At 47.9% G+C, this 14,427-nt stretch overlaps 1 protein-coding gene across 2 annotated transcripts in view; it reads right to left on the reverse strand.

Annotated features, from left to right (window-relative positions):
- LOC111867418 (cysteine-rich motor neuron 1 protein) overlaps positions 1-14,427 on the reverse strand; it is a 234,117-nt gene that overhangs the window by 135,423 nt on the left and 84,267 nt on the right. The gene's annotated exons all lie outside the window — the stretch shown is intronic.

Here is a 14,427-nt window from a genome sequence, read left to right on the forward strand (position 1 = left end):
AGACGCGCATACGAAATTTTGTCTGGAAACCTTCACTGGAACAGATACAGGTGACTTAAGCAATTTACCCGTACGTGTAAACAGAGGTTCTCACAGTGGTGAATTTTAAGACTGAGGTGTTCTGGGATTAGACTCCGTATAGTTTGGTAGTCTGCTACAACCACGTTGTTACCCACCTATGAAACTTCAAGGCGCCACGTCCCAGAAGACAGCATTCAGCTCTGTGAGAACCTCAAACCTCACTAGTCTCTCCACTGCAATTCGGTAATGGTTACTAACGATTAAACACGGGCGACAAAGAAGCAATTCGCATTTACACCTAAGACGTGTTGGTGCATATTGCCGTGTGTGCAGTCTCTCACCTGAGCCTCCCGGAAGCTACAGATGTTTCGGAGGAATATGCTGCCCCATCTTCAGGCTATCCTGGTCCAATTCTTGAAATGATAACAAATTATGTCCCTGTGTGACGAATCAATGGAGGCCCCACTGTCGTTAAGGATTACGCATGTGTGTGAATTTTTTAACAAACGATAATGTGCAAACATTTAGCTACATCACCCTGTATATGCATTTAGGAAGTCAATTTACATTAATAAATTACCTTGCTACGATACACACAACAATGTAAATCTTATCCCGGCTGTACTGCTGCACTCTCTCACGACTTTTAGCAAAAATGTCTTAGTTCATATCTGGAAGCTCTCTCCACAAGAGCGCAGCACGATGCAGTGTGTGTTCCGTGTTTCAGATCTGATGCCGACTGAACCGTGTAGTGACGTCACGAACTGCTGTCTCACCATTCGCCAAGAAATCATCTTGTCTACGTCATCAGCCACTTTCACATTTATCGCAGTTCTGTAACACTCGCTGTTTATATTCGCATTGTTGTTGCCCGTTATCATTTTTATACAATTTTTGTAATAAAATTACCGTCAGAAACCTTAGTGCTCTTCGCCATTTCTTGTTACCTTCACCAGCACACACACACACACACAATGTATATGCACTGTGACGTAACAAGAGCCATCAGAACGACTGGAATTTACCTGACATCTCTGTTTCAGCTGATTAAGCCGATGAATTTCATGGCAGTACGAAAAGATTTGCAGGTCCTTTACTGCAGAGCATGATCTGTTGCTACTAGTGCAGATCGCGCGAGCGGGCGCGGGGAGGGGGCGATGGCGTCCATTACACAAACATATCGAATGTACAGCTGGCAACACTGTCACACCAGTCACCGCCCTTCAGAAAGGGCGTCGGGGGGAGAATACATACACCTAGGGCACAGGACATTATTACGGAGATGCAAATCGAGAAGATGGGTCGGGAATGCTGAATGCGTGGAAGAGAAAAGAAATGCAAACAAAAGTTGTGTCCAAAAGGGCCTTGAAGAGAGACTTCTTGGAAGACACTGGCTTACATGGATTAATATTAAAACTAAAAAAATAAAATAAAAACAGGAACAGAATACGAAGTGTGGATTGGATCAATCTGGCTCAGGACAGGGGCCAGTGGCCCCTGACTAGATGAGTGACTGTTAGCTTCTCCACAAGGACCCCGCTCCATAGTGTCAGTAAACGGCCCTATCTTTAGATCTAGCGTCTGGGTTACGACAGGTGTTGCGTTTGCACTGTGGGAATGAGGGAGGGTGACGCACCGAGGGCACGACCAACTCCACTGCGCGCTCTGACAGCGGCCAGGCATAAGAACACGGACGGCAGGCAGCAAGCAAATTCTAACAAAACTGGGTTGTAGGTTATTTGAAGAACGAGATGAAAAGATGATTATGTACGTCCCTAGTTCTGTAATGTGAGTAGTTTAAATGATACTAGGGGCTTTGCTGGAGTGGCGGCGCGGAATATTTGCATGTTAACTGCCAGACACATAAAAGCCAAGTTTAGCCGGCGGCAAATGAACCCCCCGCCCCCCGCCCAAATAAAGCACACGTATGAGCTCAGTCCGCTGCGCAAACAGGCACTGCAGCAGTAGCAGCAAGGCGCACAACAAGTGTTTCTTGCGACTACAGGGCGAGTGCGAAACGGTACCTGTCCGCGATTTCAGGTAAATAAATACTTGAAAAAGGCAACAAACTGTGTGTACAGGCAAGGTGCAAGTTCGAGGCCCGGATGCCGGTATATCAGTCTGCCAGATTAAAAACAATATGACGCAGACATTTTTACAAACTTCTGCATTTCCCTTGTTATTATCATTCTGAATCATCCTGTATATGAACATACCAGCCGTAAAATCTTAATGACCTCACAAATGTAATTGGGACATAACCGTAGCGCTACGCTTGCAATTACCGACTGGAAATAAATGACAGGAGCATAAGGTCTACGGGCTGAAGGATCCGCATTCGATGCCGGAAAACTTTCGCTGTCAAATTCAGAGCAAGACCGGCATAAAGCGCTCGAAAATTAAACCTGGTGTGCAGAATGTTGCGGAACCAATAGTACGACGGCGAGCGCGCACAGGCCGGCGGTTCTCCTGGCCTCTTAACCAGCTACTTCCATGGACTCGGTACTCTGCGTCGTACCGCCGTGCAGTTAAAAAAAAAAAGCACCGCCTCTTATATTACTCTTCCACCCAGAGGACAGGGGCGAACTTTGCCTAGTTATGCAACTTGGGGGGGCAGGTGTGAGGGAACCCGAAACTGGACAAGGGGTCTGGGGTTCAGAACTCACTAACAACAGACTGAATTACATAGAAACCTCGTGATCTTTGGCGGACGGACAGAAATAGCAGGTAGTGGGTGGTTGGCTGGGGGGAAGTATCAGATCGAAATGGGTAACAAGGTAACAACAACAGGAGTGAGAAGCCCGGAAGATGCAGAGAATGATCTACGAGATCTGAAAAGTGAAGCAATTGAGGCAAAGGGCAAATAATGCAGACGAACGGGAACATGTTGCACAGGAGGCCGCCAATGTTCTTATAGCGCGCTGAAACCGACGATTCCGAGGAACATTTCGCCCTTATTTTGAGGGCTGAAAAGCAAGGCAAGCAAGGAACCAGCATGTCGACACCGAGGGCACAGGTGACATGTTCCTCCGAAACGCTGGTTAACTTTCAACGGACTATACGGCGTTACGCACCCAAAAGATAGACACGTCCCATCCCTTCGTTTCGTGTTACGCACACTTCTGTGACGTATTAATCAGACGCTTTTTATTTCATAATTATACCACCAGAGTTACTAATGCGCCGACGATATAATATATATATATATATCAGACACACGAACTTACATATTTTCGAGAGACTTGGCACGCACCTCTTCTCCATTTTTGAACCGTTTTTCTTTTACTTCGCCTTCACCAACAATATCAACGCGTCGGCAATGCGAATTTACGAGATGGGAAATATACAAAGAAGGTACAGCTATCCCATAACAGGTCGTGGAGGCCCTTAGGGTTGTGAGACGTCGAGGCTTCCACAATTTCTAGACAGTGGGCTCACATATGGCGGTGAGGGTGTCAGCCTTACGCGCCGGCCGCTCTTTACCCCCCAGAAATATTCCTGGTACTCATTTCTAATAGAGGCTGAGTCGATCCCAGGGCCCATAGTTAGGGCTGGAAGGATTATTAGATAAACTAAGAAAATCCAATGATCTCATCGGGAATCGAACCCCGCGACCTTCCGGCTTGTAGCGCAGTGCCTCTCAACCAACTACGCTACCGCGTGTCAAGTTCCTCTAACGTGTTATAAGAGAAGCTGCTACAGACAGCCACTTCCCTTACACTGGCCGGTCGGCAAATGGCATTGCGACGGCTTGCTTCCCGGCGGCAAAACAGATATATATCTCCGTGGCGCCGAAATATATTCATACGACGTCGCGGCGAGGACTGCCAAGTAGCTTCATGTCGTAAGGAGGGGGAATACAGAATGTTCGGCCCAGTACCCTCCGGACACAAGGACGACGTTACCGCAGTCAAGACGAAGCACACAGCTGCGCCGTGTCCGTATGTAACGAGAAGGTGGCGCCGTTGCCTAGCAACACATACCAATACACCAATTGTTTTCAATTCGGAAACCCGGAGGATGGATTTTGACAAAATCTGATACGAGCATCACAATCCTGGAGTCAAGCCAGAGGTCGCGCTGCCAAATTTCTTATTAAGGCGGGTAAGTGGAACGTGGTGGCCGCGCGAATTTCTGAGGTGGCGGAGGCGAGGCTAGCGTGCACTTTCCAGGGCGTAGTAATCACAGCGACCAGATCTGTATGTCAGTGCTCTCTGTTAGTGCGGATTAAACCAGCAGGTGGAAGCGCTCAACAACGTCACGATGTAAGGAGTACGTATAGATCTGCAGCTCCCAAACTTTGTTACGTGTAAAATGTACGCATTATAATGACGATCTGAGTTTCCCCGATTATTCTGTCACGCAAAATGATCTCTCAGAAATTAATATTCTGACAAAAATATCACTTGAAATACTTGAACAAACGAAATACTGCATTAGACAATTACGCAAAAAGCTGAAAGGAGGGAGGAAGAATTTATTTTTGGCTCATACCGGCCCAAAAAAATCTCAACATGAAGCTCGGAATTAGAATTCATAAGCTCCTTCCTTTACGTCAAGAGGGACTTAAAGTCCAGTCAGTTCAGTTGACACCGATTAACCGTTTATATTAAACTTGGTACTGGTATTATGCCTCCGAAAGTTATCTAAACCTCTATGCTCTACAATTCCCTAAGAAACCTATATAGGATAATACAAAAATTAAACGTGCTGCGTAGTCTGGCAGACGTTTACCGACACTTCGAAGTTACAAATTGCCTCTGTCTTCAGGAACGGAGAGTACACCAAGTGAGCAACCAGAGCCTGCTCTGCGTCACACCAATAATGACCGCTGTGAGAACAGAGTAAAGAAACGAAGGACAGCCAGCGTCGCGGCGCTTCAGCGCGATGTGTCCATCCCGTCCGCTCGTCAAATTCCAATCAGACTGGCATCAATACAGTTTTCATTACAAATAAGCCAAACCAAACAAATTCAATATGAACGTGGGGTTTAATGAGTTCTAATTAGCTGTGCTGTCCGTCTGTAATGAGCCGTAATTAGTAAGCCAGCTTTGTGCATGGGAACACCGACACGCTGTCTGATCTGATTCAGTTTCGAGAACTGTCATCCGAGGCGGTCCAGGGAACAGGGAGTCTTGCAGTTCGAATCCCGCCCGGTGCCTGAAAGGGGCTCATAAAGACATGGGGCCTGTCCGTGGAGCGTGGCAACTACTGACACGTCCCGATGCCTGTGTACCGCAGCGTCGGTACGTGCTAAAGTAGCGACTTCAGTTCTGTTTGCGAGAAACGGGACAGCACGATGGCACCAGACAGAGAAACTCTGCTAGACTACCTCGAGGATTTTCGTGGTTTTCCCCGGTCCCTCTCGGGCGAATGCTGGGATGGTATACCGAGGCTTCAGCCACAGCCTGCCCTGGTCGTGCTCTGCACTACACAGCAGCCTAAAAGCGTGCGCGGGTTCAGTCTGAATCGCCTGCAAATCGTCGGGAAGCGACCCCGCACTACAGCCGCGTCAGAGACGTTATCGCACGCGCAAGGCGATTCAGTGAGTTGGCAACACGCAACTGGTACACATACGTCGCAGACAGAGCAAATGAGGTTTTGGGCGTGGGGGTGTTAAAATCCACAAGTTATTAAAAATTAATTTTACTCGGGAATACCCTCTGTGGCGAGATGGGAGAAGCTAACTTGGAAAACGCAGGCAAAAATGGAAGGATAACATTAAAACAGATGTTAACAGAAACTGGTCTTGAGACTGTGAATTGAGAGCTTCTTTCTGAGTGACTTACACAGTATGTCCAGGTTGTTAGGACTATGTTCATTAAAAATACAAGACGTGAAATATTTTCAAATTTTCACTCTTTTTATTCAAAATAGTCTCCTTCTGATTTTGTACATAGCTAGAATCGGTTGAAAAGTTTTCGAAAACAGGCACTGTACTCCTTTTGTGGAATCGCATTTAAAACTGCGGTACATTCTCTTTGGATGTCCTGGATGGTGTCGTGACGGTCTCCTTTCATCGCCAACTTAACATTTGGGAACAACCAGAAATCTGCTGAGCCAAATCTGGCGAATACGGAGGATGATCAAGGACTGTGATCCCCTTTCTGGCCAAAAAATCGTGCACGATCTTCGATTTGTGGGGTGGGGCATTGTCATGGAGGAGCGACCAGTAACTTCCCTCTCGTTATTCAGGTCGAATTCGAAGAATTCTAGCCAACAAACGATTCAGGACTCCGAGATATTAATCAGAATTCACTGTTTGACCTTCTGGCAGAAATTCCTTGTGCATGATTCTTTTGGAATCGAAGAAAACGGTTAGCAGTGTCTTTACTCGACTCTCTTGCATGCACACTTTCTTTGGTTTTGGCATTTTTGGGCTAAACCCCACTGCACTCTGCCGCTTTGTGAGAGGCTCATATTAAAAGCAACATGTCTCGTCACCAGTAACAATCGATTTTGTAAATTTTGTATCACTTTCGGCCGACCGTAACATGTCTTCGCAGTGTTCTACTCTGGCATGTTTCTCATCGCTTGACAGCGCGTGCGGTACAAACCGCGCACTGACCTTCCGTTTACCCAAATCCTCGGTCAGAATTTGATGCACAATACTTTTTGGTATTCCCAAAAGCTCCTCGATGAGTCTTGCAGAAACACATCTGTCTGATGCAAGGATTTCGGTCACTTTTTTTCACATTTTCTTCAGTGCGACTTGTTCTCGGCTTTGATGCACGTGGAGCGTCTTCAATGTCCTCCCTGCCGTCACGAAATACAGCATACCATCGAAAAATGTTCGAGCGACTCAATCAATCACTACCGTACACACTTTTCATTATTTCGTACGCTGCTCCGGCTGTATCGCCTAACTACAAACAAAATTTGATATTGGTTCTCTGTTCAACCGCCATTTTCCGACGAGTATCAGAACAGTACTCTTACATTCAAGGTCAGAACACACAATGCAGCGATGCTTGCGCTTTGAAATTACAGACAGCCTCAGCTGAAACTTCAAGAATCTTAACGCCACAACTCGCCAACAGATGGCATTACAGGCAAACAAACAAACAAACAAATAGCGTCCTAACGGATCCTGGACACACCGTGTATTTAAGGAGCCCACACAGGGTCAGCTGAGAATACGCGACTGCCTGAGCGAAGGAAGTGGCGGTGGCCGAGTACAATTGTTGGGGCTTTGTGAATTCGGTAATAAGCCGTGTGTGGTTCCTTAACCAAGGCTGAGCTCACGTCACACCGATCGTGAGGACTCAGTCGATACAACGGAGTGCCCGACAACAGCTGTACCGACACTTGCATCAAAGCAAACAACACCATCGAAGCCAGAGACGGTGCTCTGGCCTTCGCAAAAAAAAAAGAAAGTCTCGGGACAAGTCTCATGGAGCCCACTTTCCTCTCACAGCACCATTACCGCTGACAGGGCAGAGAAATACCCATTCTTCGTCCCGGGCATGGTCGCCTTCCTCGTCAACATCACAATACGGAGTAATAACACTCATGTGACTTAACCGCGCCCCAACACTCACACAGACCGTGGCTACCGAACATACTGGTAACATTACGGAATTAATTTCATACTGTCTTCGGGTGTTCTCTATTAGGTCCGCTGTAAGAAACAGCAAACTTTCACGATGAACAGGAAGCTCCGAAGGTTCCCAGAGCCGTCGGGCAGCAAAATACGGGTCCCACGGGACTCAGAAACCAGAAACATTGTAGTGGCGAGGGCCAGCAGCAATTTATCAGTCGGTGGTGTCAGTAAACGTGAACAAGAATATGAGGTAAAAGTGAAAAAAGTGAATTGTCCCTGTGCTAAATTAGTTAAGTACTATGCCGTGAAGAAACATTGGTGGCAAGGAGGTATAGCTCCACTTTTCTTGACCTCGACACTAGATGGATGGAGGTGAGTGAGCAGCTTTAACCCTAGGGGAAAGGTCCCCCCTTAGTGACTGAATAGGAGGCTACGTGAGCTCCTGAGTCCATCTGAACGCTGTGGAGAAGAGATAAATCTTTCACTGCCAGGAATCGAACCTGGGCCGTCCAGGCCGCCACTATACCGACTCCGAACAAAATAAGATACCTTAATAAAACTTCCATATTTTCTCGGAAGTACCATCTGATCTGCGATATTCAAACGATACCTGCTTTGGCATTAAAACCCCTGCCTTCTGCCCATACATACACACAGTATATCTGTGTGTTCCGTACGGTTCTCACAATAGAGACTGTTCGGCAAACAGCGTCAACCCGTTGGTCTTTGTAGCCGAGACGCAATGTGTTTTCTGCGAAGTACTAGTCGAAACTTTATGTACCATCTACACTGACTTCAGACTCGCTGTGGCTCGGGGCGGGTAACAACATAAACTGAAGTACAGTTATATAATTGAAACGAGCTCCGGGAGACGAGGGTTCGCTTGTTACAGCAGAAATTAATGTTGGAGCTAATATGGAGAGCCAAAACGCTGCCATATCGGGCAGGGAGGATGCGATCCCCTGTTCCATTTGCTAATGCGCCCCCTCCCGCCCGCAGGAACAGCACACTTGACATCTGCAGATCTCTGTAATGTAATCTCGTCACCAGATTTGCCGACACTGCGCTCAGCATTCATTCCTCACAGTAAACAGCGCTGGTCTCCCTGAATATTAACCGACTGATCTTTGTAACTTTCTGTGAAGTACGGACAAAACCCCGAACTAAGCACCAAATGTTTTCCGAAGTTCTCTTCGTGATTTTATACAGGAGCGCCTCAGTGGTCTTCACGAGATACAGAACTGCTCTTGCAGTTCACAGTACTGGCTTGGATGTTGTAACACCGTGTAATCTGGTAAGAGGGAAGAAGAGCTGGGTCATCGTGTGACATCTGAGATTCTAACGGCTGTGATGTCAGTTTATGGTCTGGGATGTGAAACCGTGTAGTTTGGTAGACATCAACGTTTCGAAGGAAAACAATGCCTCCATATTCAGCGTAAAAGCGAATCACTATTCGAGATCTGAAGTTCTCGCGACGTAAAGCCATGCAAACTGGTAGATACCGACGTTTCGGAAGCACATATTGCTACAATCTTCAGGTTAGAGTGTTCTCGCGTGAGTCATCGCGGCCGTGACGTCAGGCAATGGTGACAGCCGGGCGGTGGATAAGCGGTAAGCATACTAACCACACACTACAGGCGCACTGGCTTCGCTCGCACATTTACACTCAGTTCCTTTGCTGAGAGACTGCGGCGTGCGCCCTGTTCGAGGAGCAGCGATGCTTCTGCTTCAGCTTATCGTGGCTTGGACACTGCTTGCAGACTGAGTAAACCCAAGATCAACTCCGTGGAACGGGGAGCGGGGCGTCCCAGTCCGAGACAGTCTCTGTACTGAGGCCACAGAAACGAGTCCCACGTATGGAGGGGGATGAGTGAGCTCGAGGGTTCCCCCTCTCTGCCTACCGTCGTATTCCCCTAGTGTTGCCAACTGGATGCAACGCGCGGTTCCATGAAGTGCAGGGGTGACCAATAGTTAGACCTACATTCTGATGAAGGGGGCACGCGGTAGCTTAGATGGTTGGGCCTCTATGCTACAAGCCGGAAGGTCGCGGGTTCGATTCCCGATGAGGTCATTGCACTTCTCAATTGACCTAATCCTTCCAGCAGCATTATGGCGCCTTGGGGTCGACTCAGCCTCTGCGAGAAATGCGTACCAGGAATCTCCCTGGAGGTAAGGGCGGCCGGCGCTTAAGGCTGACAACCTCACCGCCATCTGTGAGCCGATTATCTAGAAAATGTGGGAGCCTCGAGGTCTCACAGCTCCATGTGCCTCGTATTTACGCTCTGATGAAAGCGACACACAACACGTACAGACTCAGTCTTACTGGTGCGCAGTGCGTGGGGTATCGCTCCACGCATTCTTAACCACGGCACCAAATGCAGGGGAGTGGGCATCGTCACGGCCCGGCCTTATCAACCCCGATACCCAATGAGGTGGACCTCAGAACCGTCATTTAGATTACAACCGTCGGCTCACTGTGAACTTGGCTTCCCTGCTGTACGTGTCCGGTGAAGTGTTCTGAGCGGCTCTCTCGACTGTCTTGCTGGATGCATAAATTACAGGAGCTGGCTGCGCTCCCCGACGCAGCCACGAGTTTCGCTTTCAGTAATTGAAATGCCGACTACGTCTGTCGTCCTCAGCGCCGCGCTCTTCCCTCTTATTAACAGGTTGGGGGGGGGGGGTAGGTCACTTCGTGCTGGTTCTTGGGTTCTCTTAACGACGCCCTTTCATATACCAAGTTTTAAATGCTCAGGTGACTGTGAAAGTATGAATGTAGGCTCTACAGCCGGCCGGCAAGTCCACTCACTGAGAGAGCCGTGGCGAGTTTAAGCAGTAAGTTGGTCCGAATTGTTAGCAACCACCTGCTAGACAACAAACCTTCACTGTGAATAGTAATTTCATGTATAAATGTGTCGCGTTCACGTCTGACCTCAGGGCAGTCATGTTGATACCACTTCTCGAAACATTATTGCAGAACAAGGTCAGTTCTCTTTATTTCTACATGTCTGTCCATTCGCTACAGGCTGGCGCAATTTGCATACAGTTCAGCTCAGATTCGCTGGCTGTCCTCTTGCTCCTACCGCGTGGAACACATTACTTGTTTCTGATGATTACTGGATGGTGCAAGTGTGACTAGAGAAGGGGTTTGGATTGGTACTCGGATTTACTGAACATTTACAGAACACAACTACAAATAACTATGACAGTCTCACAGCACACATGAAGCGTTCTCAGTCTTCAAGAGCCTTTGCTTGGCACCGGTTTCCAACGGTGGGGGTTCCCTTTCCTCTGGCCTCCCGAACTACCCCGGCCTCGCTACTAGCTTCTCAGATCTCCCAGAGCCAAAGCCAAACTTACTTTAAGACTGGCGGTTTCACGACCAGAAATTTTCTGTAACTGAACCCTTGCGGCCATGACGAGAAGATGGATCGCATGTATGGCGTGTTATTAAAGATTCTTCCTTGTTTACTAAGTCCTGTCAATACAGGCTTTACAAAGCAGATAATGTCTGGCTTGATTATCTTATGCCACAACGGCAGCTTAGTCACTAGAACGGTCGCTAAGCTTCACCGCCTCCAAGTTTAAGCATCACTTGCACTTCTCACAACTACTAATCCTCGTTTCATAGCTCCGGAACGGACTGCACAGTAAACACGTTCCACTGCCGCATTCCCTCGTTGCCAGGGAAACACCGTGTCCACAGAGACGTTCCCTAGCAACGTCTGTTGTATTGTCGCCTGTTTACACAGCCGTTACTTGGCAATGGATCTACATGTCACAATATTAAAAATATTCAGTCCATACCTCACAGGGAACACTCCCCGGCTCCATAACAACGACCAACCGATCGGTTAATGCTGTTTGTTGTGAGATCAATACGGAACATATAAGAGCAGTCACTGTGCGCGCGGAATGCAGAGTTCCTAATATTAAACGGGTGGTATATGTAGTTAACACACCGCATCAATCCACTTATGATATACAAGCCGAAATTCTTTCGCCATTGTGAAGTAGACTTTCAGTTCCTGTTAATTTCATTCTCCATACAGCAAACAAAATACCGGCATTTCCGCGTTGTTAAACGGATCAGCGAGTGCACAAATTGCCTTTTAACAGAAGTCGGCATGCGTTTGCATTAGCCATCAAGGGCCCATCGGGGTCCCTGCAACCACACACAAACTTACGTGTAATAACACTTAGAAAGTAGCAATTTGCGGGGGGCTAATCCCAGCGCATCTACAGGGGCAGACCAGGCAACCTCGCCTTACCTGGGCAACAGAAGAAAAAGGCAGAGCAGCACTTACCTGAAAAAGACAAAAGATATACAATCAGCACAGACAATGGTCAACATGATACGAACGTTTCCAGAGCTGAAGTCGATCTAAATCACGTACATATATATATATATATATATATATATATATATATATATATAGGTAACAATTCATGATAATAACAAATAACAAGGTAGGTGGTAAAGCCATCCCTGTAACAAGCCTTGGCCGCCCATAGGGATGTGAGACGTCGAGGCTCACACATTTTCTAGATAATCGGCCTGCAGATGGCGGTGAGGTTGTCAGCCTTACGCGTCGGCCGCCATTTGCCCATCCAGGAAGATTTCTGTTAGAGGCTGAATCGACCCCAGGGCCGTAGTGTGGCTGAAAGGATTATAAATGAAAAGCCAAAATCAAAGTTATGTTACGACCGATGGTCAGTCGACCAGTCTGTCTTGGTGTGAAACACCCATCTGGGGGGCCCAAGACAGGATTTTTGTTACTGTCAGGCAGTTGCGGGATTGTTTACGTGAGGCGCCCTATCTGGCGGGAGGACGGCTCTGACGTTTACATTTGCTGCTCGCCCTCGCCAGCGCAGTCATTCTCGGGTCCAAGTCCCGAGGGACTCATTACCACATTTCGCTGTCTCAGTTTAGAGGCTCCCCCAACCCTAGAGACAACGTCACCGCATTTATATCCCCCAGGAGAAAGGTGGCCCAGTTATACCTCCAGGCACTGGGTTCCCTTTTAGTCGTCTCCTACGACTCGCAGGGCAGCGGTGGAGGTATTCGAACCCGCCCCCAAGCGGGCATAGATAAAAAAAAAAACACATATTATATGCAAGTTCAGTTCGTACCTCACAGGAAACATATATCTCCACTACAAAGACCAACCGGTTAGGCTGTTGTTTGTTGTGAGAACAATACGGAACACACAGACACACTTGTGTGGGCAGAATGTTAACAGCAGGTGGTACCTGCAGTTACCACAGTGCTTTAAAGAGATAAAGTGAATGTTATAAAAGCCACAAACCGTACCGAACTACAAAGGGGGATCACAAACGCAAATCGAACCGGGGCCACAACCCACGGAGGGCCCAAGGCAATTCGAGCGACCGCTTACTTCCGATGCAGAACTCTGTTCCGTGGAAACGTTAGTTAGGTCGCTTTAGCGCTATTTGCGGCGACGAAGGACACGAACAGCGACGCTGTGGCTAGAAGCAGGAATTAATCAGTTAATCAGCAGAACAGTGCTGACACATATAGCCGGCCTGAGAGGGATGAAACAATGGGAGAATAGAGAAAATTACATAATGAGGAACTTCATAACTCGTTCTCTTTCAACTCCAAGTTTTTACCAACATTTTTTGAAACCCGAAGGTTCAGTAACATGTACACAAGAGCCCGCCACTAATCCCTACATTGAGCCAGTTGAATCCAGTTCATACCACCCAATCCTGTATCTCTTAAGTTTAGTATTATCCTCCCGCCTACGTCTAGGTTTTTGTAGTGGTCTCTTTCCCACACCAAATCCCTGTATGCATCGCCCTCCCCCGCCATGCATGCTATGCCATATACTTTCAGGATGACTGAATGAAAGACGGTGGGATTGACAGGAGATGCAGCACGCATACAGGAGCTGAAGAAAATCCTGAACATATGAGCAGAGATCATGGTACAGATGTAGACGTGAGGGGACAGCATCCAGACATGATATTTGAAGAAAATTCCCTGATACTATTTGAGGCTGGAATGGGGCGTGTATATATAGTGGCGCGGTACACACACTGGGCGCGAAGCTCGGACCTCCCACTGCTAGGGACCAACACATAGACGCACGGAGAGCAGCTTGGGCCAATTCCTGGAAAGAGCCCGCTTGGTAGACCTACGCGTAGATAGAACTGTGGTGACAGAACCGAGCGGTTGGCTGCCTCCCCATAACTCAATGTCTCTTGCTCCGAAATTATTGAGCGACGCCTTCTCAACTACACTTGCTTCGTAGCGTCTAATGGCTGATCGATTAGTCGTGGCCAATTTCAAAGCACTGACCATCACTCATTCAATTATGAACCAGGATACCTCGGCTAGTAAAGTCCGGGGTTCAGTACTGGGCAGAGAAAGAACATTCTGTGAAGAAAAACTTCAGAGACGTGACACCGTGCAGTCCATCCCCGCCGTCCGGGAGCCTCTCATCTCCTATACGACGGGTTGAGGCGGTAAGGACGGCCACAGCTTGAACCTGAAGAGCAAGCGCCCTATACGTCATGCAGCATCTTCTCTTACAATCAGCCAACACACCAAGCCCCAAACCTCAACGTCGCGGGGTCTGGCAACCAGCGTGACTATAGGGAGTGCGCGCTAACGGAGGGCGGCATACGACAGCCTGATGTCCTCCGGGTTCCATCTGTTGTTCTTCGTAAGATCGATCTTAGTGCTCTCTCTCTCTCTCTCTCCGTCCAAAACACACGCACTAAGTTCAATCTTACCCTGTCATTTGTAACAGAAATTCACTGAGCTGTATGTGAAGACCGCAGAAACAGCCGCAGCAATGACTCAGCAGCCGTTACGTCATCGCTGTAACAATATAAGA

Source organism: Cryptotermes secundus, unplaced genomic scaffold (assembly GCF_002891405.2).
Source record: "Cryptotermes secundus unplaced genomic scaffold, Csec_1.0 scaffold423, whole genome shotgun sequence".
Lineage (NCBI taxonomy): Eukaryota > Metazoa > Arthropoda > Insecta > Blattodea > Kalotermitidae > Cryptotermes > Cryptotermes secundus.